At 39.2% G+C, this 23,369-nt stretch overlaps 1 protein-coding gene and 1 long non-coding RNA gene across 7 annotated transcripts in view; one reads left to right on the top strand and one right to left on the bottom strand.

Annotated features, from left to right (window-relative positions):
- LOC127959389 (regulating synaptic membrane exocytosis protein 4-like) overlaps nt 1–23,369 on the bottom strand; it is a 118,000-nt gene that overhangs the window by 66,493 nt on the left and 28,138 nt on the right. The gene's annotated exons all lie outside the window — the stretch shown is intronic.
- LOC127959390 (uncharacterized) overlaps nt 1–23,369 on the top strand; it is a 48,307-nt gene that overhangs the window by 9,593 nt on the left and 15,345 nt on the right. For 2 of the 6 annotated variants that reach the window (XR_008154255.1, XR_008154254.1), the window contains one exon: nt 6,194–6,234. This is a non-coding gene — a long non-coding RNA (uncharacterized LOC127959390). Of the gene's footprint in view, nt 1–6,193; nt 6,235–19,932; nt 21,365–23,369 lie in introns of those variants that run through there. The other 4 variants (XR_008154253.1, XR_008154252.1, XR_008154251.1 and 1 more) reach the window with 2 other exon arrangements.

Genomic DNA, 23,369 nt, shown 5'->3' with positions numbered 1-23,369 from the left:
ATGGCGGACCGGAAGTTCAGCTTACTATGGTATATTTGGTATCTATGTTATCGGCATAAACCAGGGAATATTTTGAGCCCAGTTCCATTCGAATGGGCTAATGCAATAAAAAGTTATTAGCATTTTTACAAGTGTAATTATTCATGGTTAATGAATGGTTTATTACTCTTGACCAATAGGTGGCGCTGTCACCAAATTTATGTGGCATGGTCAGTGTGAGGTGGCGATGACACATACAAAGTTTGGTGCAAATATGTCAAAGTGTTGCAGAGATACAGCCTCAAATGCATTTTGGCACCCTTCCAGCAAATTCGTTGATGCGCTAAATGAGAACCGTTACGTATATCGACACAAAATCCATAACTTTTTGCCAGCATGGTCTGAAGATGATTCACGTCAAATTTGGTGAAAATTGGGCTAACGGTCTAGGAGGAGTTAGAAAAAGTAGGTTTTCAACATTAAGCAAAATGGCGGACAGGAAGTAAGGCCAATTTTCACATTATTGGTATCAATACTCTCGGCATGACCCACAGAATATAGCGAGACCATTTTAATTTTAATAGACTAATTTATTCAAAAGTTCTTAGCGTTTATGTGATATTTCATTATAACTATTGGCCACAAGGTGGCGCTGCCACCAAACTTTTTGAGTACCTTCAGGGCATGGAGCCGAATATTTTTGTAATTATTTGCGAAACGATACGATGCTGCGTTCAAAAAATACAGCATTTTGAAACATAATTCAAAATGGCCGACGCCTAAAATGGCCGACACAGGAAAATTGGATATCATTCGACTCGACATGACTCACTGAATCTAAAGAGACCAGTTGTGTGATTTTTGGCCAAACCATTCAGTAGTTATAAGCCAAAATATGCATTTTTCATATCTCCTGACCACTAGGTGGCGCTGTGTCGAAACACAGCAGGTAGTCTCAGTTCATGCTTGTTATAACACACGCCAAGTTTGGTCTCAATATGACAAACCGTTGCCGGGATATAGCCTCACGTGCATGTTTGCGTGCTTTTCGTCAAATTTGTTTACGTGTCATTCGACAACGGTTGGACGAATCAACTTGAATTCCATAACTTTTTGCCAGCATGGTCTGAAGATGATCTGAGCCAATTTTCGTGGCAATCGGACTAACCGTCTAGGACGAGTTCGAAAAAGTAGGTTTTTCGAATAATTGAAAATAGCGAAAAAACTAAACCTTGCGATTTTTGAATTTTAGGGTTCATTCGACTTGGCCTGAGCCAAGGATTCAGAGGAAAAAAGAATTTCCATTTTCTGGCTTACGGTTCAAAAGTTATTAGCATACAAACATTGAAAGTTTGGACAAGTGGTGGCGCTAGAGAGTAGGAGTTAGAGGCTTCAAATTTGCTATAGTTAATGTTGGGACTGTCCTCTATCAGTGTGCCAAATTATACAACTTTCCCGCAAACGGTTCTATGGGCTGCCATAGACTTGCGGCGGAAGAAGAAGAAGAAGAAGAATAATAATAAATATAGCTGCAAGCAGCAATTACGGGGCCAAGCACTCCAACGGCAAATGTAGTAGCTAAGCATCGCATAAAGCATCACACCAAATACATTAATGAGCAATAACAACAATTTTGGAATTATTGTATTTGAAATGGCAAAAAAAAAAAACACCAATACCACCTCTAGTAGCATGATTACTTGGTTTATCAAGCTTGACCAATAGGTGACACTGTTATAAAATCAATTTGGTGTACTCTGTGTGTCTTTTCAATGACACACACAAAGTTTGGTGTCAATATGCCAAAGCATTCCAGGGATACAGCCTCAAGTGTCATTTTCTCATTGTGCCTCAAATTCGTCGATGTGGTATGCGAAAACGGTTTTGTCTATCGACTCAAAATCCATAACTTTGAATCAGTATAGCCTGAAGATCATTTGATTCGAATTTGGTGAAAATCGGACATACGGTTGATCAGGAGTTCGAAAAAGTATGTTTTCAACATAAATCAAAATGGCGGACCGGAAGTTCAGCTTACCGTGGTATATTTGGTATCTATGTTATCGGCATAAGCCAGGGAATATTTTGAGCCCAGTTTCCTTCAAATAGGCTAATGCATTAAAAAGTTATTAGCATTTTAAAAAGTGTAATTACTCATGGTTAATGAATGGTTTATTACTCTTGACCAATAGGTGGCGCTGTTACCAAATTTATGTGGCATGGTCAGTGTGAGGTGGCGATGACACATACAAAGTTTGGTGCAAATATGTCAAAGTGTTGCAGAGATACAGCCTCAAATGCATTTTGGCACCCTTCCAGCAAATTCGTTGATGCGCTAAATGAGAACCGTTACGTATATCGACACAAAATCCATAACTTTTTGCCAGCATGGTCTGAAGATGATGCACGTCAAATTTGGTGAAAATTGGGCTAACGGTCTAGGAGGAGTTTGAAAAAGTAGGTTTTCAACATTAAGCAAAATGGCGGACAGGAAGTAAGGCCAATTTTCACATTATTGGTATCAATACTCTCGGCATGACCCACAGAATATAGCGAGACCATTTTAATTTTAATAGACTAATTTATTCAAAAGTTATTAGCATTTATGTGATATTTCATTATAACTATTGGCCACAAGGTGGCGCTGCCACCAAACTTTTTGAGTACCTTCAGGGCATGGAGCCGAATATTTTTGTAATTATTTGCGAAACGATACGATGCTGCGTTCAAAAAATACAGCATTTTAAATCATAATTCAAAATGGCCGACGCCTAAAATGGCCGACACAGGAAAATTGGATATCATTTGACTCGACATGACTCACTGAATCTAAAGAGACCAGTTGTGTGATTTTTGGCCAAACCATTCAGTAGTTATAAGCCAAAATATGCATTTTTCATATCTCCTGACCACTAGGTGGCGCTGTGTCGAAACACTGCAGGTAGTCTCAGTTCATGCTTGTTATAACACACGCCAAGTTTGGTCTCAATATGACAAACCGTTGCCAGGATATAGCCTCACGTGCATGTTTGCGTGCTTTTCGTCAAATTTGTTTACGTGTCATTCGACAACAGTTGGACGAATCAACTTGAATTCCATAACTTTTTGCCAGCATGGTCTGAAGATGATCTGAGCCAATTTTCGTGGCAATCGGACTAACCGTCTAGGACGAGTTCGAAAAAGTAGGTTTTTCGAATAATTGAAAATAGCGAAAAAACTAAACCTTGCGATTTTTGAATTTTGGGGTCCATTCGACTTGGCATGAGCCAAGGATTCAGAGGAAAAAAGAATTTCCATTTTCTGGCTTACGGTTCAAAAGTTATTAGCATACAAACATTGAAAGTTTGGACAAGTGGTGGCGCTAGAGAGTAGGAGATAGAGACTTCAAATTTGCTATAGTTAATGTTGGGACTGTCCTCTATCAGTGTGCCAAATTATACAACTTTCCCGCAATCGGTTCTATGGGCTGCCATAGACTTGCGGCGGAAGAAGAAGAAGAAGAAGAATAAATATAGCTGCAAGCAGCAATTACGGGGCCAAGCACTCCAACGGCAAATGTAGGAGCTAAGCATCGCATGAAGCATCACACCAAATTCATTAATGAGCAATAACAGCAATTTTGGAATTATTGTAATTGAAATGGCAAAAAAAAATCATAATACCACCTCTAGTAGCATGATTACTTGGCTTATCAAGCTTGACCAATAGGTGGCACTGTTATAAAATCAATTTGGTGTACTCTGTGTGACTTTTCAATGACACACACAAAGTTTGGTGTCAATATGCCAAAGCATTCCAGGGATACAGCCTCAAGTGTCATTTTCTCATTGTGCCTCAAATTCGTCGATGTGGTATGCGAAAACGGTTTTGTCTATCGACTCAAAAGCCATAACTTTGAGTCAGCATAGTCTGAAGATCATTTGATTCGAATTTGGTGAAAATCGGACCTACGGTTGATGAGGAGTTCGACAAAGTAGGTTTTCAACATAAATCAAAATGGCGGACCGGAAGTTCAGCTTACTATGGTATATTTGGTATCTATGTTATCGGCATAAACCAGGGAATATTTTGAGCCCGGTTCCATTCGAATGGGCTAATGCAATAAAAAGTTATTAGCATTTTTACAAGTGTAATTATTCATGGTTAATGAATGGTTTATTACTCTTGACCAATAGGTGGCGCTGTCACCAAATTTCTGTGGCATGGTCAGTGTGAGGTGGCGATGACACATACAAAATTTGGTGCAAATATGTCAAAGCGTTGCAGAGATACAGCCTCAAATGCATTTTGGCACCCTTCCAGCAAATTCGTTGATGCGCTAAATGAGAACTGTTTCGTATATCGACACGAAATCCATAACTTTTTGCCAGCATGGTCTGAAGATGATTCACGTCAAATTTGGTGAAAATTGGACTAACGGTCTAGGAGGAGTTCGAAAAAGTAGGTTTTCAACATTAAGCAAAATGGCGGACAGGAAGTATGGCCAATTTTCACATAATTGGTATCAATGCTCTCGGCATGACCCACAGAATATAGCGAGACCATTTTAATTTTAATAGTCTAAATTATTCAAAAGTTATTAGCATTTATGTGATATTTCATTATAACTATTGGCCACAAGGTGGCGCTGCCACCAAACTTTTTGAGTACCTTCAGGGCATGGAGCCGAATATTTTTGTAATTATTTGCGAAACGATACGATGCTGCGTTCAAAAAATACAGCATTTTAACACATAATTCAAAATGGCCGACGCCTAAAATGGCCGACACGGGAAAATTGGATATCATTCGACTCGAGATGACTCACTGAATCTAAAGAGACCAGTTGTGTGATTTTTGGCCAAACCATTCAGAAGTTATAAGCCAAAATATGCATTTTTCATATCTCCTGACCACTAGGTGGCGCTGTGTCGAAACACTGCAGGTAGTCTCAGTTCATGCTTGTTAAAACACACACCAAGTTTGGTCTCAATATGACAAACTGTTGCCGAGATATAGCCTCACGTGCATTTTTGCGTGCATTTCGTCAAATTAGTTTACGTGTCATTCGACAACGGTTGGACGAATCAACTTGAATTCCATAACTTTTTGCCGGCCTGGTCTGAAGATGATCTGAGACAATTTTCGTGGCAATCAGACTAACCGTCTAGGACGAGTTCGAAAAAGTAGGTTTGTCGAATAATTGAAAATAGCGAAAAAACTAAACCTTGCGATTTTTGAATTTTGGGGTTCATTCGACTTGGCATGAGCCAAGGATTCAGAAGAAAAAATAATTTTCATTTTCTGGCTTACGGTTCAAAAGTTATTAGCATAGAAACATTGAAAGTTTGGACAAGTGGTGGCGCTAGAGAGTTGGAGTTAGAGACTTCAAATTTGCTATAGTTAATGCTGGGACTGTCCTCTATCAGTGTGCCAAATTATACAACTTTCCCGCAATCGGTTCTATGGGCTGCCATAGACTTGCGGCGGAAGAAGAAGAAGCAGAATAATAATAATAACGCCAACGGAAACAATAGGTGCCTACGCACCTTCGGTGCTTGGCCCCTAAATATAGCTGCAAGCAGCAATTACGGGGCCAAGCACTCCAACGGCAAATGTAGGAGCTAAGCATCGCATGAAGCATCCACCAAATTCATTAATGAGCAATAACAGCAATTTTGGAATTATTGTAATTGAAATGGCAAAAAAAAAATCATAATACCACCTCTAGTAGCATGATTACTTGGCTTATCAAGCTTGACCAATAGGTGGCCCTGTTATAAAATCAATTTGGTGTACTCTGTGTGACTTTTCAATGACACACACAAAGTTTGGTGTCAATATGCCAAAGCATTCCAGGGATACAGCCTCGAGTGTCATTTTCTCATTGTGCCTCAAATTCGTCGATGTGGTATGCGAAAATGGTTTTGTCTATCGACTCAAAAGCCATAACTTTGAGTCAGCATAGTCTGAAGATCATTTGATTCGAATTTGGTGAAAATCGGACCTACGGTTGATGAGGAGTTCGACAAAGTAGGTTTTCAACATAAATCAAAATGGCGGACCGGAAGTTCAGCTTACTATGGTATATTTGGTATCTATGTTATCGGCATAAACCAGGGAATATTTTGAGCCCAGTTCCATTCGAATGGGCTAATGCAATAAAAAGTTATTAGCATTTTTACAAGTGTAATTATTCATGGTTAATGAATGGTTTATTACTCTTGACCAATAGGTGGCGCTGTTACCAAATTTATGTTGCATGGTCAGTGTGAGGTGGCGATGACACATACAAAGTTTGGTGCAAATATGTCAAAGTGTTGCAGAGATACAGCCTCAAATGCATTTTGGCACCCTTCCAGCTAATTCGTTGATGCGCTAAATGAGAACCGTTACGTATATCGACACAAAATCCATAACTTTTTGCCAGCATGGTCTGAAGATGATGCACGTCAAATTTGGTGAAAATTGGGCTAACGGTCTAGGAGGAGTTCGAAAAAGTAGGTTTTCAACATTAAGCAAAATGGCGGACAGGAAGTAAGGCCAATTTTCACATTATTGGTATCAATACTCTCGGCATGACCCACAGAATATAGCGAGATCATTTTAATTTTAATAGACTAATTTATTCAAAAGTTATTAGCATTTATGTGATATTTCATTATAACTATTGGCCACAAGGTGGCGCTGCCACCAAACTTTTTGAGTACCTTCAGGGCATGGAGCCGAATATTTTTGTAATTATTTGCGAAACGATACGATGCTGCGTTCAAAAAATACAGCATTTTAAATCATAATTCAAAATGGCCGACGCCTAAAATGGCCGACACAGGAAAATTGGATATCATTTGACTCGACATGACTCACTGAATCTAAAGAGACCAGTTGTGTGATTTTTGGCCAAACCATTCAGTAGTTATAAGCCAAAATATGCATTTTTCATATCTCCTGACCACTAGGTGGCGCTGTGTCGAAACACTGCAGGTAGTCTCAGTTCATGCTTGTTATAACACACGCCAAGTTTCATCTCAATATGACAAACTGTTGCCGGGATATAGCCTCACGTGCATGTTTGCGTGCTTTTCGTCAAATTTGTTTACGTGTCATTCGACAACAGTTGGACGAATCAACTTGAATTCCATAACTTTTTGCCAGCATGGTCTGAAGATGATCTGAGCCAATTTTCGTGGCAATCGGACTAACCGTCTAGGACGAGTTCGAAAAAGTAGGTTTTTCGAATAATTGAAAATAGCGAAAAAACTAAACCTTGCGATTTTTGAATTTTGGTGTCCATTCGACTCGGCATGAGCCAAGGATTCAGAGGAAAAAAGAATTTCCATTTTCTGGCTTACGGTTCAAAAGTTATTAGCATACAAACATTGAAAGTTTGGACAAGTGGTGGCGCTAGAGAGTAGGAGATAGAGACTTCAAATTTGCTATAGTTAATGTTGGGACTGTCCTCTATCAGTGTGCCAAATTATACAACTTTCCCGCAATCGGTTCTATGGGCTGCCATAGACTTGCGGCGGAAGAAGAAGAAGAAGAATAATAATAACGCCAACGAAAACAATAGGTGCCTACGCACCTTCGGTGCTTGGCCCCTAATAACGCCAACGAAAACAATAGGTGCCTACGCACCTTCGGTGCTTGGCCCCTAAATATAGCTGCAAGCAGCAATAACGGGGCCAAGCACTACAGAAGCAAGCTTCAGACGAACGGCAGGAATGAGTAATTAAGACAGTTTTAAGATTATTTTAGGCAAAATGGCTTGAAAACAATCAACACAACAACTAGTAATAGGATTTATTGGCTTATCACGTGTAACCAATAGGTGGTGCTGTTACCAAATTAGTTTGGAACGGTCAGTGTGAGGTGTCGATGACACATACAAAGTTTGGTGCAAATATGTCAAAGCTTTGCAGAGATACAGCCTCAAATGCATTTTGGCACCATTCAAGCAGATTTGTTGATGCGCTAAATGAGAACCGTTTCGTATGTCGACACGAAATCCATAACTTTTTGCCAGCATGTTCTGAAGATGAGCCACGTCAAATTTGGTGAAAATCTGACAAACGGTCTAGGAGGAGTTCGAAAAAGTAGGTTTTCAACATTAATCAAAATGGCGGACAGGAAGTTCAGCCAAATCAGGAAAACTTTGTATCTATGTTCTCGACTTGACCCAAGGAATCTACAAAGACCAGCGTCATGTCAATAGCCAGATTTATTCAAAAGTTATTAGCCTTTACGTAAATTGAGTTATAACTTTTGACCACTAGGTGGCGCTGTTTCAAAATATTTTGAATACCTTCAGGGGATGGTGTTGTTGGCACATTCTGAGTTTCGTAATATTACACCAATGCATTTGTTTAGTATAGCATTTTATTTCACAAAACTGTATTGAAGTCAATGAGAATTTCATGTTTTGTTCTATTATAGCGCCACCAAGAGGCTCAGTCCAACCATTTTTTTTATGTGTGCTCAGAGTGAGCCCATACATATGTGTGTCAATTTTGGTGAAAATATCTCAATTCACTTCAGAGTTATAGACATTTATATGAAAAAGCACGTAAAAAATGACTGACTCTTGACTTTGATTGAATATTACTACCCCTTACTATCAATATTTTGGCATTTGGGCATTGGCGTATAGCTATCGACCTATGTTTCCGAACTTCTGACGATGGTTTCGTCTCGATCAGACAAGCGGTTTCGAAGATATAGCCAAATGTTTTTTAAGCGCTAAATCACAACGCTACACAAACCGAAAGGCAAAACCTAGCATGTTTGGTATCATAGGACTCGGTAAGGTTTCAGGAGTCCAATTTGATGAGTCTCGTGAAAATAAGTCAACCACACCCAAAGTTATAAGCATTTAAAAAAAGAAGATCACCACTAGGTGGCGCTGTTTTGAAACTTCTCACGCTCCTTCAGGACATTGTGCTGATGAACCATACCAAGTTTCGTAACAATCTGCTGATGCGTTCTTAAAATACAGCATTTTAGCACAAAATTCAAAATGGCCGACAGTCAAAATGGCCGAAATGGTCAAATTGGATATCAGTCGACTCGGCATGTTGCCCTGAATCTAACAAGACCAATGTTATGATTTTTGGACAAACTGTTCAGAAGTTATAAGCAAAAATAGCAGTTTTTCATATCTCCGGATCAGTAGGTGGCGCTGCGCCCAATCACAGCATGTTGCCTCAGGTCATGCTTGTTATGACATGTACCGAGTTTGGTCTGAATAGGATAAGTCGTTGCCGAGATACAGCCTTACGACTGTTTTTGTAAGCACTACATAAAATTTGTTAGAGCGTTTATCGAAAACGGTTTGACGAATCAATTTGATTTGCATAACTTTTGGTCAGCACTGCCTGAGGATGATATGGTTCAATTTTCGTGTGAATCGGACAAACCGTCTAGGACGAGTTCGAAAAAGTAGGTTTTTAAAGAAATTCAAAATGGCGGTCATATTTCTATGACGGAAATGACTTCGTAGGGTGCAATCGAATCGGCATGAGCTCAGAAATTAGAGGAAAAAAGAATTTCGTTGATTGGCCTTAGGGTTAAAAAGTTATTAACAAAATTAAAGTGAAATTTTGGACAGTTGGTGGCGCTAGAGGAATTGACTTAGACACACCAAAATTGGTGTACTTAATGTTGGCACTGTCCTCTATCAGAATGTCAAACCGTTACAACTTTCCCGCATTCGGTTCTATGGGCTGCCATAGACGCCCAGTCGGAAGAATAATAATAATAAATATAGCTGCAAGCAGCAATTACGGGGCCAAGCACTCCAACGGCAAATGTAGGAGCTAAGCATGGCATGAAGCATCACACCAAATACATTAATGAGCAATAACAGTAATTTTGGAATTATTGTAATTGAAATGGAAAAAAAAAAAAATCATAATACCACCTCTAGTAGCATGATTACTTGGCTTATAAAGTTTGACCAATAGGTGGCACTGTTATGAAATCAATTTGGTGTACTCTGTTTGACTTTTCAATGACACACACAAAGTTTGGTGTTAATATGCCACAGCATTCCAGAGATGCAGCCTCAAGTGTCATTTTGTCATTGTGTTTCAACTTCGTCGCTTTGGTATGCGAAAACGGTTTTGTCTATCGACACAAAATCCATAACTTTGTGTCAACATAGTCTGAAGATCATCTGATTCCACATAAATCAAAATGGTGGACCGGAACTTCAGTAAACACTGGCATATTTGGTATCTATGTTATCGGCATAAGCCAGGGGATATTTTGAGCCCAGTTTCGTTGCAATAGGCTAATGGACTAAAAAGTTATTAGCATTTTAAAAAGTGTAATTACTCATGGTTAATGAATGGTTTATTACTCTTGACCAATAGGTGGCGCTGTTACCAAATTTATGTGGCATGGTCAGTGTGAGGTGGCGATGACACATACAAAGTTTGGTGCAAATATGTCAAAGTGTTGCAGAGATACAGCCTCAAATGCATTTTGGCACCCTTCCAGCAAATTCGTTGATGCGCTAAATGACAACCGTTACGTATATCGACACAAAATCCATAACTTTTTGCCAGCATGGTCTGAAGATGATTCACGTCAAATTTGGTGAAAATTGGGCTAACGGTCTAGGAGGAGTTCGAAAAAGTAGGTTTTCAACATTAAGCAAAATGGCGGACAGGAAGTAAGGCCAATTTTCACATTATTGGTATCAATACTCTCGGCATGACCCACAGAATATAGCGATACCATTTTAATTTTAATAGACTAATTTATTCAAAAGTTATTAGCGTTTATGTGATATTTCATTATAACTATTGGCCACAAGGTGGCGCTGCCACCAAACTTTTTGAGTACCTTCAGGGCATGGAGCCGAATATTTTTGTAATTATTTGCGAAACGATACGATGCTGCGTTCAAAAAATACAGCATTTTGAAACATAATTCAAAATGGCCGACGCCTAAAATGGCCGACACAGGAAAATTGGATATCATTCGACTCGACATGACTCACTGAATCTAAAGAGACCAGTTGTGTGATTTTTGGCCAAACCATTCAGTAGTTATAAGCCAAAATATGCATTTTTCATATCTCCTGACCACTAGGTGGCGCTGTGTCGAAACACAGCAGGTAGTCTCAGTTCATGCTTGTTATAACACACGCCAAGTTTGGTCTCAATATGACAAACCGTTGCCGGGATATAGCCTCACGTGCATGTTTGTGTGCTTTTCGTCAAATTTGTTTACGTGTCATTCGACAACAGTTGGACGAATCAACTTGAATTCCATAACTTTTTGCCAGCATGGTCTGAAGATGATCTGAGCCAATTTTCGTGGCAATCGGACTAACCGTCTAGGACGAGTTCGAAAAAGTAGGTTTTTCGAATAATTGAAAATAGCGAAAAAACTAAACCTTGCGATTTTTGAATTTTAGGGTTCATTCGACTTGGCCTGAGCCAAGGATTCAGAGGAAAAAAGAATTTCCATTTTCTGGCTTACGGTTCAAAAGTTATTAGCATACAAACATTGAAAGTTTGGACAAGTGGTGGCGCTAGAGAGTAGGAGTTAGAGGCTTCAAATTTGCTATAGTTAATGTTGGGACTGTCCTCTATCAGTGTGCCAAATTATACAACTTTCCCGCAAACGGTTCTATGGGCTGCCATAGACTTGCGGCGGAAGAAGAAGAAGAAGAATAATAATAACGCCAACGAAAACAATAGGTGCCTACGCACCTTCGGTGCTTGGCCCCTAATAAATATAGCTGCAAGCAGCAATAACGGGGCCAAGCACTACAGAAGCAAGCTTCAGACGAACGGCAGGAATGAGTAATTAAGAAAGTTTTAAGATTATTTTAGGCAAAATGGCTTGAAAACAATAAACACAACAACTAGTAATAGGATTTATTTGCTTATCACGTGTAACCAATAGGTGGCGCTGTTACCAAATTAGTTTGGAATGGTCAGTGTGAGGTGACGATGACACATACAAAGTTTGGTGCAAATATGTCAAAGCTTTGCTGAGATACACCCTCAAATGCATTTTGGAACCCTTCCAGCAGCTTCGTTGATGCGCTAAATGAGAACAGTTTCGTATATCGAAACGAAATCCATAACATTTTGCCAGCATGGTCTGAAGATGATCCACGTCAAATTTGGTGAAAATCTGACTAACGGTCTAGGAGGAGTTCGAAAAAGTAAGTTTTCAACATTAATCAAAATGGCGGACAGGAAGTTCAGCCAAATAAGGAAAATTTTGTATCTATGTTCTCGACTTGACCCAAGGAATCTAAAAAGACCAGCGTCATGTCAATAGCCAGATTTATTCAAAAGTTATTAGCCTTTATTTAAATTGAGTTATAACTGTTGACCACTAGGTGGCGGTGTTTCAAAATATTTTGAGTACCTTCAGGGGATGGTGTTGTTGGCACATTCTGAGTTTCGTAATATTACATCAATGCATTTGTTTAGTATTGCATTTTATTTCACAAAACTGTATTGAAGTCAATGATAATTTCATATTTTGTTCTATTATAGTGCCACCAAGAGGCTCAGTCCCACCATTTCTTTTTATGTGTGCTCAGAGTGAGCCCATACATATGTGTGTCAATTTTGGTGAAAATATCTCAATTCACTTCAGAGTTATAGACATTTATATGAAAAAGCACGTAAAAAATGACTGACTCTTGACTTTGATTGAATATTACTACACCTTACCATCAATATTTTGGCATTTGGGCATTGGTGTATAGCTATCGACCTATGTTTCCGAACTTCTGACGGTGGTTTCGTCTCGATCAGACAAGTGGTTTCGAAGATATAGCCAGATGTTTTTTAAGCGCTAAATCACAACGCTACACAAACCGTAAGGCGAAACCTAGCATGTTTGGTATCGTAGGACTCTGTAAGGTTTCAGGAGTCTAATTTGGTGAGTCTCGAGAAAATAAGTCGACCACACCCAAGGTTATAAGCATTTAAAAAAGGATGATCACCACTAGGTGGCGCTGTTTCGAAACTTCTCACACTCCTTCAGGACATTGTGCTGATGACCCATACCATGTTTCGTAACAATCCGTTGATGCGTTCTGAAAATACAGCATTTTAGCACAAAATTCAAAATGGCCGACAGACAAAATGGCCGAAATGGTAAAATTTGATATCAGTCGACTCGGCATGTTGCCCTGAATCTAACAAGACCAATGTTATGATTTTTGGACAAACTGTTTAGAAGTTATAAGCAAAAATAGCAATTTTTCATATCTCCGGACCAGTAGGTGGCGCTGCGCCGAAACGCAGCAAGTAGCCTCAGGTCATGCTTGTTATGACATGTACCAGGTTTGGTCTGAATACGATAAATCGTTGCAGAGATACAGCCTTACGACTGTTTTTCTAAGCGTTTCGTAAAATTTGTTTGAGCGTTTTTCGAAAACGGTTTGACGAATCAATTTGATTTGCATAACTTTTGGTCAGCACTGCCTGAAGATGATCTGGTTCAATTTTCGTGTGAATCGGACAAACCGTCTAGGACGAGTTCGAAAAAGTAGGTTTTTCAAAGAATTCAAAATGGCGGCCAAATTTCTATGACGAAAAATGACGGCATATGGTGCAATCGAATCGGCATGAGCTCAGAAATCAGAGGAAAAAAGAATTTTGTTGATTGGACTTACGGTTAAAAAGTTATTAACAAAATTAAAGTGAAATTTCGGACAGTTGGTGGCGCTAGAGGGAATGTCTTAGACACACCAAAATTGGTGTACTAAATGTTGGCACTGTCCTCTATCAGAATGTCAAACCAAAACAACTTTCCCGCATTCGGTTCTATGGGCTGCCATAGACTCCCAGTCGGAAGAATAATAATAATAAATATAGCTGCAAGCAGCAATTACGGGGCCAAGCACTGCAACGGCAAATAAAGGAGCTAAGCATCGCATGAAGCATCACACCAAATACATTAATGAGCAATAACAGCAATTTTGGAATTATTGTTCTTGAAACGGCTAAAAAAAAATCATAAATACTACCTCTAGTAGCATGATTACTTGGCTTATCAAGTTTGACCAATAGGTGGCACTGTTATAAAATCAATTTGGTGTACTCTGTGTGACTTTTCAATGACACACACAAAGTTTGGTGTCAATATGCCAAAGCATTCCAGGGATACAGCCTCAAGTGTCATTTTCTCATTGTGCCTCAAATTCGTCGATGTGGTATGCGAAAACGGTTTTGTCTATCGACTCAAAATCCATAACTTTGAATCAGTATAGCCTGAAGATCATTTGATTCGAATTTGGTGAAAATCGGACATACGGTTGATGAGGAGTTCGAAAAAGTATGTTTTCAACATAAATCAAAATGGCGGACCGGAAGTTCAGCTTACTGTGGTATATTTGGTATCTATGTTATCGGCATAAGCCAGGGAATATTTTGAGCCCAGTTTCCTTCAAATAGGCTAATGCATTAAAAAGTTATTAGCATTTTAAAAAGTGTAATTACTCATGGTTAATGAATGGTTTATTACTCTTGACCAATAGGTGGCGCTGTTACCAAATTTATGTGGCATGGTCAGTGTGAGGTGGCGATGACACATACAAAGTTTGGTGCAAATATGTCAAAGTGTTGCAGAGATACAGCCTCAAATGCATTTTGGCACCCTTCCAGCAAATTCGTTGATGCGCTAAATGAGAACCGTTACGTATATCGACACAAAATCCATAACTTTTTGCCAGCATGTTCTGAAGATGATGCACGTTAAATTTGGTGAAAATTGGGCTAACGGTCTAGGAGGAGTTCGAAAAAGTAGGTTTTCAACATTAAGCAAAATGGCGGACAGGAAGTAAGGCCAATTTTCACATTATTGGTATCAATACTCTCGGCATGACCCACAGAATATAGCGAGACCATTTTAATTTAAATAGACTAATTTATTCAAAAGTTATTAGCATTTATGTGATATTTCATTATAACTATTGGCCACAAGGTGGCGCTGCCACCAAACTTTTTGAGTACCTTCAGGGCATGGAGCCGAATATTTTTGTAATTATTTGCGAAACGATACGATGCTGCGTTCAAAAAATACAGCATTTTAAATCATAATTCAAAATGGCCGACGCCTAAAATGGCCGACACAGGAAAATTGGATATCATTTGACTCGACATGACTCACTGAATCTAAAGAGACCAGTTGTGTGATTTTTGGCCAAACCATTCAGTAGTTATAAGCCAAAATATGCATTTTTCATATCTCCTGACCACTAGGTGGCGCTGTGTCGAAACACTGCAGGTAGTCTCAGTTCATGCTTGTTATAACACACGCCAAGTTTGGTCTCAATATGACAAACCGTTGCCGGGATATAGCCTCACGTGCATGTTTGCGTGCTTTTCGTCAAATTTGTTTACGTGTCATTCGACAACAGTTGGACGAATCAACTTGAATTCCATAACTTTTTGCCAGCATGGTCTGAAGATGATCTGAGCCAATTTTCGTGGCAATCGGACTAACCGTCTAGGACGAGTTCGAAAAAGTAGGTTTTTCGAATAATTGAAAATAGCGAAAAAACTAAACCTTGCGATTTTTGAATTTTGGGGTTCATTCGACTTGGCATGAGCCAAGGATTCAGAGGAAAAAAGAATTTCCATTTTCTGGCTTACGGTTCAAAAGTTATTAGCATACAAACATTGAAAGTTTGGACAAGTGGTGGCGCTAGAGAGTAGGAGATAGAGACTTCAAATTTGCTATAGTTAATGTTGGGACTGTCCTCTATCAGTGTGCCAAATTATACAACTTTCCCGCAATCGGTTCTATGGGCTGCCATAGACTTGCGGCGGAAGAAGAAGAATAATAATAACGCCAACGATTACAATAGGTGCCTACGCACCTTCGGTGCTTGGCCCCTAATAAATATAGCTGCAAGCAGCAATAACGGGGCCAAGCACTACAGAAGCAAGCTTCAGACGAATGGCAGGAATGAGTAATTAAGACAGTTTTAAGATTATTTTAGGCAAAATGGCTTAAAAACAATGAACACAACAACTAGTAATAGGATTTATTGGCTTATCACATGTAACCAATAGGTGGCGCTGTTACCAAATTAGTTTGGAATGGTCAGTGTGAGGTGACGATGACACATACAAAGTTTGGTGCAAATATGTCAAAGCTTTGCAGAGATACAGCCTCAAATGAATGTTGGCATCATTCCAGCAAATTTGTTGATGCGCTAAATGAGAACCGTTTCGTATATCGACATGAAATCCATAACATTTTGCCAGCATGGTCTGAAGATGATCCACGTCCAATTTGGTGAAAATCTGATTAACGGTCTAGGAGGAGTTCGAAAAAGTAGGTTTTCAACATTAATCAAAATGGCGGACAGGAAGTTCAGCCAAATAAGGAAAACTTGATATCTATGTTCTCGGCTTGACCCAAGGAATCTATTAAGATCAGCGTCATGTCAATAGCCAGATCTTTTTAAAAGTTATTAGCCTTTATGTAAATTGAGTTATAACTTTTGACCACTAGGTGGCTCTGTTTCAAAATATTTTGAGTACCTTCAGGGGATGATGTTGTTGGCACATTCTGAGTTGTGGAATATAACACCAATGCATTTGTTTAGTATAGCCTTTTATTTCACAAAACTGTATTGAAGTCAATGGGAATTTCATGTTTTGTTCTATTATAGCGCCACCAAGAGGCTCAGTCCCACCATTTCTTTTATGTGTCATCAGAGTGAGCCCATACATATGCGTGTCAATTTTGGTGAAAATATCTCAATTCACTTCAGAGTTATAGACATTTACATGAAAAAACACGTAAAAATTGACTGACTCTTGACTTTGATTGAATATTACTACCCCTTACTATCAATATTTTTGCATTTGGGCATTGGCGTATAGCTATCGACCTATGTTTCCGAACTTCTGACGGTGGTTTCGTCTCGATCAGACAAGCGGTTTCGAAGATATAGCCAAATGTTTTTTAAGCGCTAAATCACAACGCTACACAAACCGTAAGGCAAAACCTAGCATGTTTGGTATTGTAGGACTCTGTAAGGTTTCAGGAGTCCAATTTGATGAGTCTGGTGAAAATACGTCGACCACACCCAAAGTTATAAGCATTTAAAAATAGAAGATCACCACTAGGTGGCGCTGTTTCAAAACTTCTCATACTCCTTCAGGACATTGTGCTGATGACCCATACCATGTTTCGTAACAATCCGTTGATGTGTTCAGAAAATACAGCATTTTAGCACAAAATTCAAAATGGCCGACAGTCAAAATGGCCGAAATGGTCAAATTGGATATCAGTTGACTCGGCATGTTGCCCTGAATCTAACAAGACCAATGTTATGATTTTTGGACAAACTGTTCAGAAGTTATAAGCAAAAATAGCAGTTTTTCATATCTCCGGATCAGTAGGTGGCGCTGCGCCCAATCACAGCATGTTGCCTCAGGTCATGCTTGTTATGACATGTACCAAGTTTGGTCTGAATAGGATAAGTCGTTGCCGAGATACAGCCTTACGACTGTTTTTGTAAGCACTACATAAAATTTGTTAGAGCGTTTATCGAAAACGGTTTGACGAATCAATTTGATTTGCATAACTTTTGGTCAGCACTGCCTGAGGATGATATGGTTTAATTTTCGTGTGAATCGGACAAACCGTCTAGGACGAGTTCGAAAAAGTAGGTTTTTAAAGAAATTCAAAATGGCGGTCATATTTCTATGACGGAAATGACTTCGTAGGGTGCAATCGAATCGGCATGAGCTCAGAAATCAGAGGAAAAAAGAATTTCGTTGATTGGCCTTAGGGTTAAAAAGTTATTAACAAAATTAAAGTGAAATTTTGGACAGTTGGTGGCGCTAGAGGGATTGACTTAGACACACCAAAATTGGTGTACTTAATGTTGGCACTGTCCTCTATCAGAATGTCAAACCATTACAACTTTCCCGCATTCGGTTCTATGGGCTGCCATAGACGCCCAGTCGGAAGAATAATAATAATAATAATAAATATAGCTGCAAGCAGCAATTACGGGGCCAAGCACTCCAACGGCAAATGTAGGAGCTAAGCATCGCATGAAGCATCACACCAAATTCATTAATGAGCAATAACAGCAATTTTGGAATTATTGTAATTGAAATGGCAAAAAAAATTATAATACCACCTCTAGTAGCATGATTACTTGGCTTATCAAGCTTGACCAATAGGTGGCACTGTTATAAAATCAATTTGGTGTACTCTGTGTGACTTTTCAATGACACACACAAAGTTTGGTGTCAATATGCCAAAGCATTCCAGGGATACAGCCTCAAGTGTCATTTTGTCATTGTGTTTCAACTTCGTCGCTTTGGTATGCGAAAACGGTTTTGTCTATCGACACAAAATCCATAACTTTGTGTCAACATAGTCTGAAGATCATCTGATTCGAATTTGGTGAAAATTGGACATACGGTTCATGAGGAGTTCGAAAAAGTAGGTTTTCCACATAAATCAAAATGGTGGACCGGAACTTCAGTAAACACTGGCATATTTGGTATCTATGTTATCGGCATAAGCCAGGGAATATTTTGAGCCCAGTTTCTTTGCAATAGGCTAATGGACTAAAATGTTATTAGCATTTTAAAAAGTGTAATTACTCATGGTTAATGAATGGTTTATTACTCTTGACCAATAGGTGGCGCTGTTACCAAATTTATGTGGCATGGTCAGTGTGAGGTGGCGATGACACATACAAAGTTTGGTGCAAATATGTCAAAGTGTTGCAGAGATACAGCCTCAAATGCATTTTGGCACCCTTCCAGCAAATTCGTTGATGCGCTAAATGAGAACCGTTACGTATATCGACACAAAATCCATAACTTTTTGCCAGCATGGTCTGAAGATGATGCACGTCAAATTTGGTGAAAATTGGGCTAACGGTCTAGGAGGAGTTCGAAAAAGTAGGTTTTCAACATTAAGCAAAATGGCGGACAGGAAGTAAGGCCAATTTTCACATTATTGGTATCAATACTCTCGGCATGACCCACAGAATATAGCGAGACCATTTTAATTTTAATAGACTAATTTATTCAAAAGTTATTAGCGTTTATGTGATATTTCATTATAACTATTGGCCACAAGGTGGCGCTGCCACCAAACTTTTTGAGTACCTTCAGGGCATGGAGCCGAATATTTTTGTAATTATTTGCGAAACGATACGATGCTGCGTTCAAAAAATACAGCATTTTGAAACATAATTCAAAATGGCCGACGCCTAAAATGGCCGACACAGGAAAATTGGATATCATTCGACTCGACATGACTCACTGAATCTAAAGAGACCAGTTGTGTGATTTTTGGCCAAACCATTCAGTAGTTATAAGCCAAAATATGCATTTTTCATATCTCCTGACCACTAGGTGGCGCTGTGTCGAAACACAGCAGGTAGTCTCAGTTCATGCTTGTTATAACACACGCCAAGTTTGGTCTCAATATGACAAACCGTTGCCGGGATATAGCCTCACGTGCATGTTTGCGTGCTTTTCGTCAAATTTGTTTACGTGTCATTCGACAACAGTTGGACGAATCAACTTGAATTCCATAACTTTTTGCCAGCATGGTCTGAAGATGATCTGAGCCAATTTTCGTGGAAATCGGACTAACCGTCTAGGACGAGTTTGAAAAAGTAGGTTTTTCGAATAATTGAAAATAGCGAAAAAACTAAACCTTGCGATTTTTGAATTTTAGGGTTCATTCGACTTGGCCTGAGCCAAGGATTCAGAGGAAAAAAGAATTTCCATTTTCTGGCTTACGGTTCAAAAGTTATTAGCATACAAACATTGAAAGTTTGGACAAGTGGTGGCGCTAGAGAGTAGGAGTTAGAGGCTTCAAATTTGCTATAGTTAATGTTGGGACTGTCCTCTATCAGTGTGCCAAATTATACAACTTTCCCGCAAACGGTTCTATGGGCTGCCATAGACTTGTGGCGGAAGAAGAAGAAGAAGAAGAATAATAATAAATATAGCTGCAAGCAGCAATTACGGGGCCAAGCACTCCAACAGCAAATGTAGGAGCTAAGCATGGCATGGAGCATCACACCAAATGCATTAATGAGCAATAACAGCAATTTTAGGATGATTGTAATTGAAATGGCTAAAAAAATCATAAATACAACCTCTAGTAGCATGATTTACTGGCTTATCAAAATTGACCAATAGGTGGTGCTGTTATCAAGTCAATTTGGTGTACTCTGTGTGACTTTTCAATGACACAAACAAAGTTTGGTGTCAATATCCCAAAGCATTGCAGAGATACAGCCTCAAGTGTCATTTTGGCATTGTGCCTCAAATTCGTCGCTGTGGTATGCGAAAACGGTTTTGTCTATCGATACAAAATCCATAACATTTTGTCAGTACAGTCTACAGATCATCTGAGTCAATTTTGGTGAAAATCGGACCAACGGTTGATGAGGAGTTCGAAAAAGTAGGTTTTCAACATAAATCAAAATGGCGGACAGGAAGTTCGGCTTACTCTGGCATATATGGTATCTATGTTGTCGGCATAAGCCAGGGAATATTTTGAGGCCAGTTTCATTACAATAGGCTAATGCATTAAAAAGTTACTAGCATTTTTATAAGTGTAATTATTCATAGTTAATGAATGGTTCATTACTCTTGACCAATAGGTGGCGCTGTTACCAAATTTATGTGGCATGGTCAGTGTCAGGTGGCGATGACACATACAAAGTTTGGTGCAAAAATGTCAAAGCGTTGCAGAGATACAGCCTCAAATGCATTTTGGCACCCTTCCAGCAAATTCGTTGATGCGCTAAATCAGAACCGTTTTGTATATCGACACGAAATCCATAACTTTTTGCCAGCATGGTCTGAAGATGATTCACGTCAAATTTGGTGAAAATCGGACTAACGGTCTAGGAGGAGTTCGAAAAAGTAGGTTTTCAACATTAATCAAAATGGCGGACAGGAAGTATGGCCAATTTTGGCATAATTGGTATCTATGTTCTCGGCATGACCCAAAGAATACGGGGAGACCATTTGCATTTCAATTGTCTAATTTACTCAAAAGTTATTAGCATTTTTGTTATAATTCATTATAACTCTTGACCACAAGGTGGCGCTGCCACCAAACTTTTTGAGTACATTCAGGGCATGGAGCCGAATATTTTTGTAATTATTTGCGAAACGATTTGATGCTGCGTTGAAAAAATACAGCATTTTAAAACATAATTCAAAATGGCCGACGCCTAAAATGGCTGACACGGGAAATTTGCATATCATACGACTCGACATGACTCACTGAATCTAAAGAGACCAGTTGTGTGATTTTTGGCCAAACCATTCAGAAGATATAAGCCAAAATATGCATTTTTCATATCTCCTGACCACTAGGTGGCGCTGTGTCGAAACACTGCAGGTAGTCTCAGGTCATGCTTATTATAACACACACCAAGTTTGGTTTCAATATGCCAAACCGTTGCTGAGATATAGCCTCAAGTGCATTTTTGCGTGCTTTTCGTCAAATTTGTTTACGTGTCATTCGACAATGGTTGGACGAATCAACTTGAATTCCATAACTTTTTGCCAGCATGATCTGAAGATGATCTGAGCCAATTTTCGTGGCAATCGGACTAACCGTCTAGCACGAGTTCGAAAAAGTAGGTTTTTCGAAAAATTGAAAATAGCGAAAAAACTAAACCTTGCGATTTTTGAATTTTGGGGTTCATTCGACTTGGCATGAGCCAAGGATTCAGAGGAAAAAAGAATTTCCATTTTCTGGCTTACGGTTCAAAAGTTATTAGCATACAAACATTGAAAGTTTGGACAAGTGGTGGCGCTAGAGAGTAGGAGTTAGAGACTTCAAATTAGCTATAGTTAATGTTGGGACTGTCCTCTATCAGTGTGCCAAATTATACAACTTTCCCGCAATCGGTTCTATGGGCTGCCATAGACTTGCGGCGGAAGAAGAAGAAGAAGAAGAAGCAGAATAATAATAACGCCAACGATTACAATAGGTGCCTACGCACCTTCGGTGCTTGGCCCCTAATAACGCCAACGAAAACAATAGGTGCCTACGCACCTTCGGTGCTTGGCCCCTAATAATAAGAACGCCAACAAAAACAAGAGGGTCCTACGCACCTTCGGTGCTTGGCCCCTAATAACGCCAACGATTACAATAGGTGCCTACGCACCTTCGGTGCTTGGCCCCTAAATATAGCTGCAAGCAGCAATTACGGGGCCAAGCACTCCAACGGCAAATGTAGTAGCTAAGCATCGCATAAAGCATCACACCAAATACATTAATGAGCAATAACAGCAATTTTGGAATTATTGTATTTGAAATGGCAAAAAAAAAAAAACACCAATACCACCTCTAGTAGCATGATTACTTGGTTTATCAAGCTTGACCAATAGGTGACACTGTTATAAAATCTATTTGGTGTACTCTGTGTGACTTTTCAATGACACACACAAAGTTTGGTGTCAATATGCCAAAGCATTCCAGGGATACAGCCTCAAGTGTCATTTTCTCATTGTGCCTCAAATTCGTCGATGTGGTATGCGTCAACGGTTTTGTCTATCGACTCAAAATCCATAACTTTGAATCAGTATAGCCTGAAGATCATTTGATTCGAATTTGGTGAAAATCGGACATACGGTTGATGAGGAGTTCGAAAAAGTATGTTTTCAACATATATCAAAATGGCGGACCGGAAGTTCAGCTTACCGTGGTATATTTGGTATCTATGTTATCGGCATAAGCCAGGGAATATTTTGAGCCCAGTTTCCTTCAAATAGGCTAATGCATTAAAAAGTTATTAGCATTTTAAAAAGTGTAATTACTCATGGTTAATGAATGGTTTATTACTCTTGACCAATAGGTGGCGCTGTTACCAAATTTATGTGGCATGGTCAGTGTGAGGTGGCGATGACACATACAAAGTTTGGTGCAAATATGTCAAAGTGTTGCAGAGATACAGCCTCAAAAGCATTTTGGCACCCTTCCAGCAAATTCGTTGATGCGCTAAATGAGAACCGTTACGTATATCGACACAAAATCCATAACTTTTTGCCAGCATGGTCTGAAGATGATTCACGTCAAATTTGGTGAAAATTGGGCTAACGGTCTAGGAGGAGTTCGAAAAAGTAGGTTTTCAACATTAAGCAAAATGGCGGACAGGAAGTAAGGCCAATTTTCACATTATTGGTATCAATGCTCTCGGCATGACCCACAGAGTAAAGCGAGACCATTTTAATTTTAATAGTCTAATTTATTCAAAAGTTATTAGCATTTATGTGATATTTCATTATAACTATTGGCCACAAGGTGGCGCTGCCACCAAACTTTTTGAGTACCTTCAGGGCATGGAGCCGAATATTTTTGTAATTATTTGCGAATCGATACGATGCTGCGTTCAAAAAATACAGCAT

This window comes from Carassius gibelio, chromosome B6 (genome assembly GCF_023724105.1).
Source record: "Carassius gibelio isolate Cgi1373 ecotype wild population from Czech Republic chromosome B6, carGib1.2-hapl.c, whole genome shotgun sequence".
Taxonomy (NCBI): Eukaryota; Metazoa; Chordata; class Actinopteri; order Cypriniformes; family Cyprinidae; genus Carassius; species Carassius gibelio.
The sequence above is the reverse complement of the archived record's forward strand: the minus strand, read 5'-3'. Positions and strand labels throughout refer to the sequence as shown.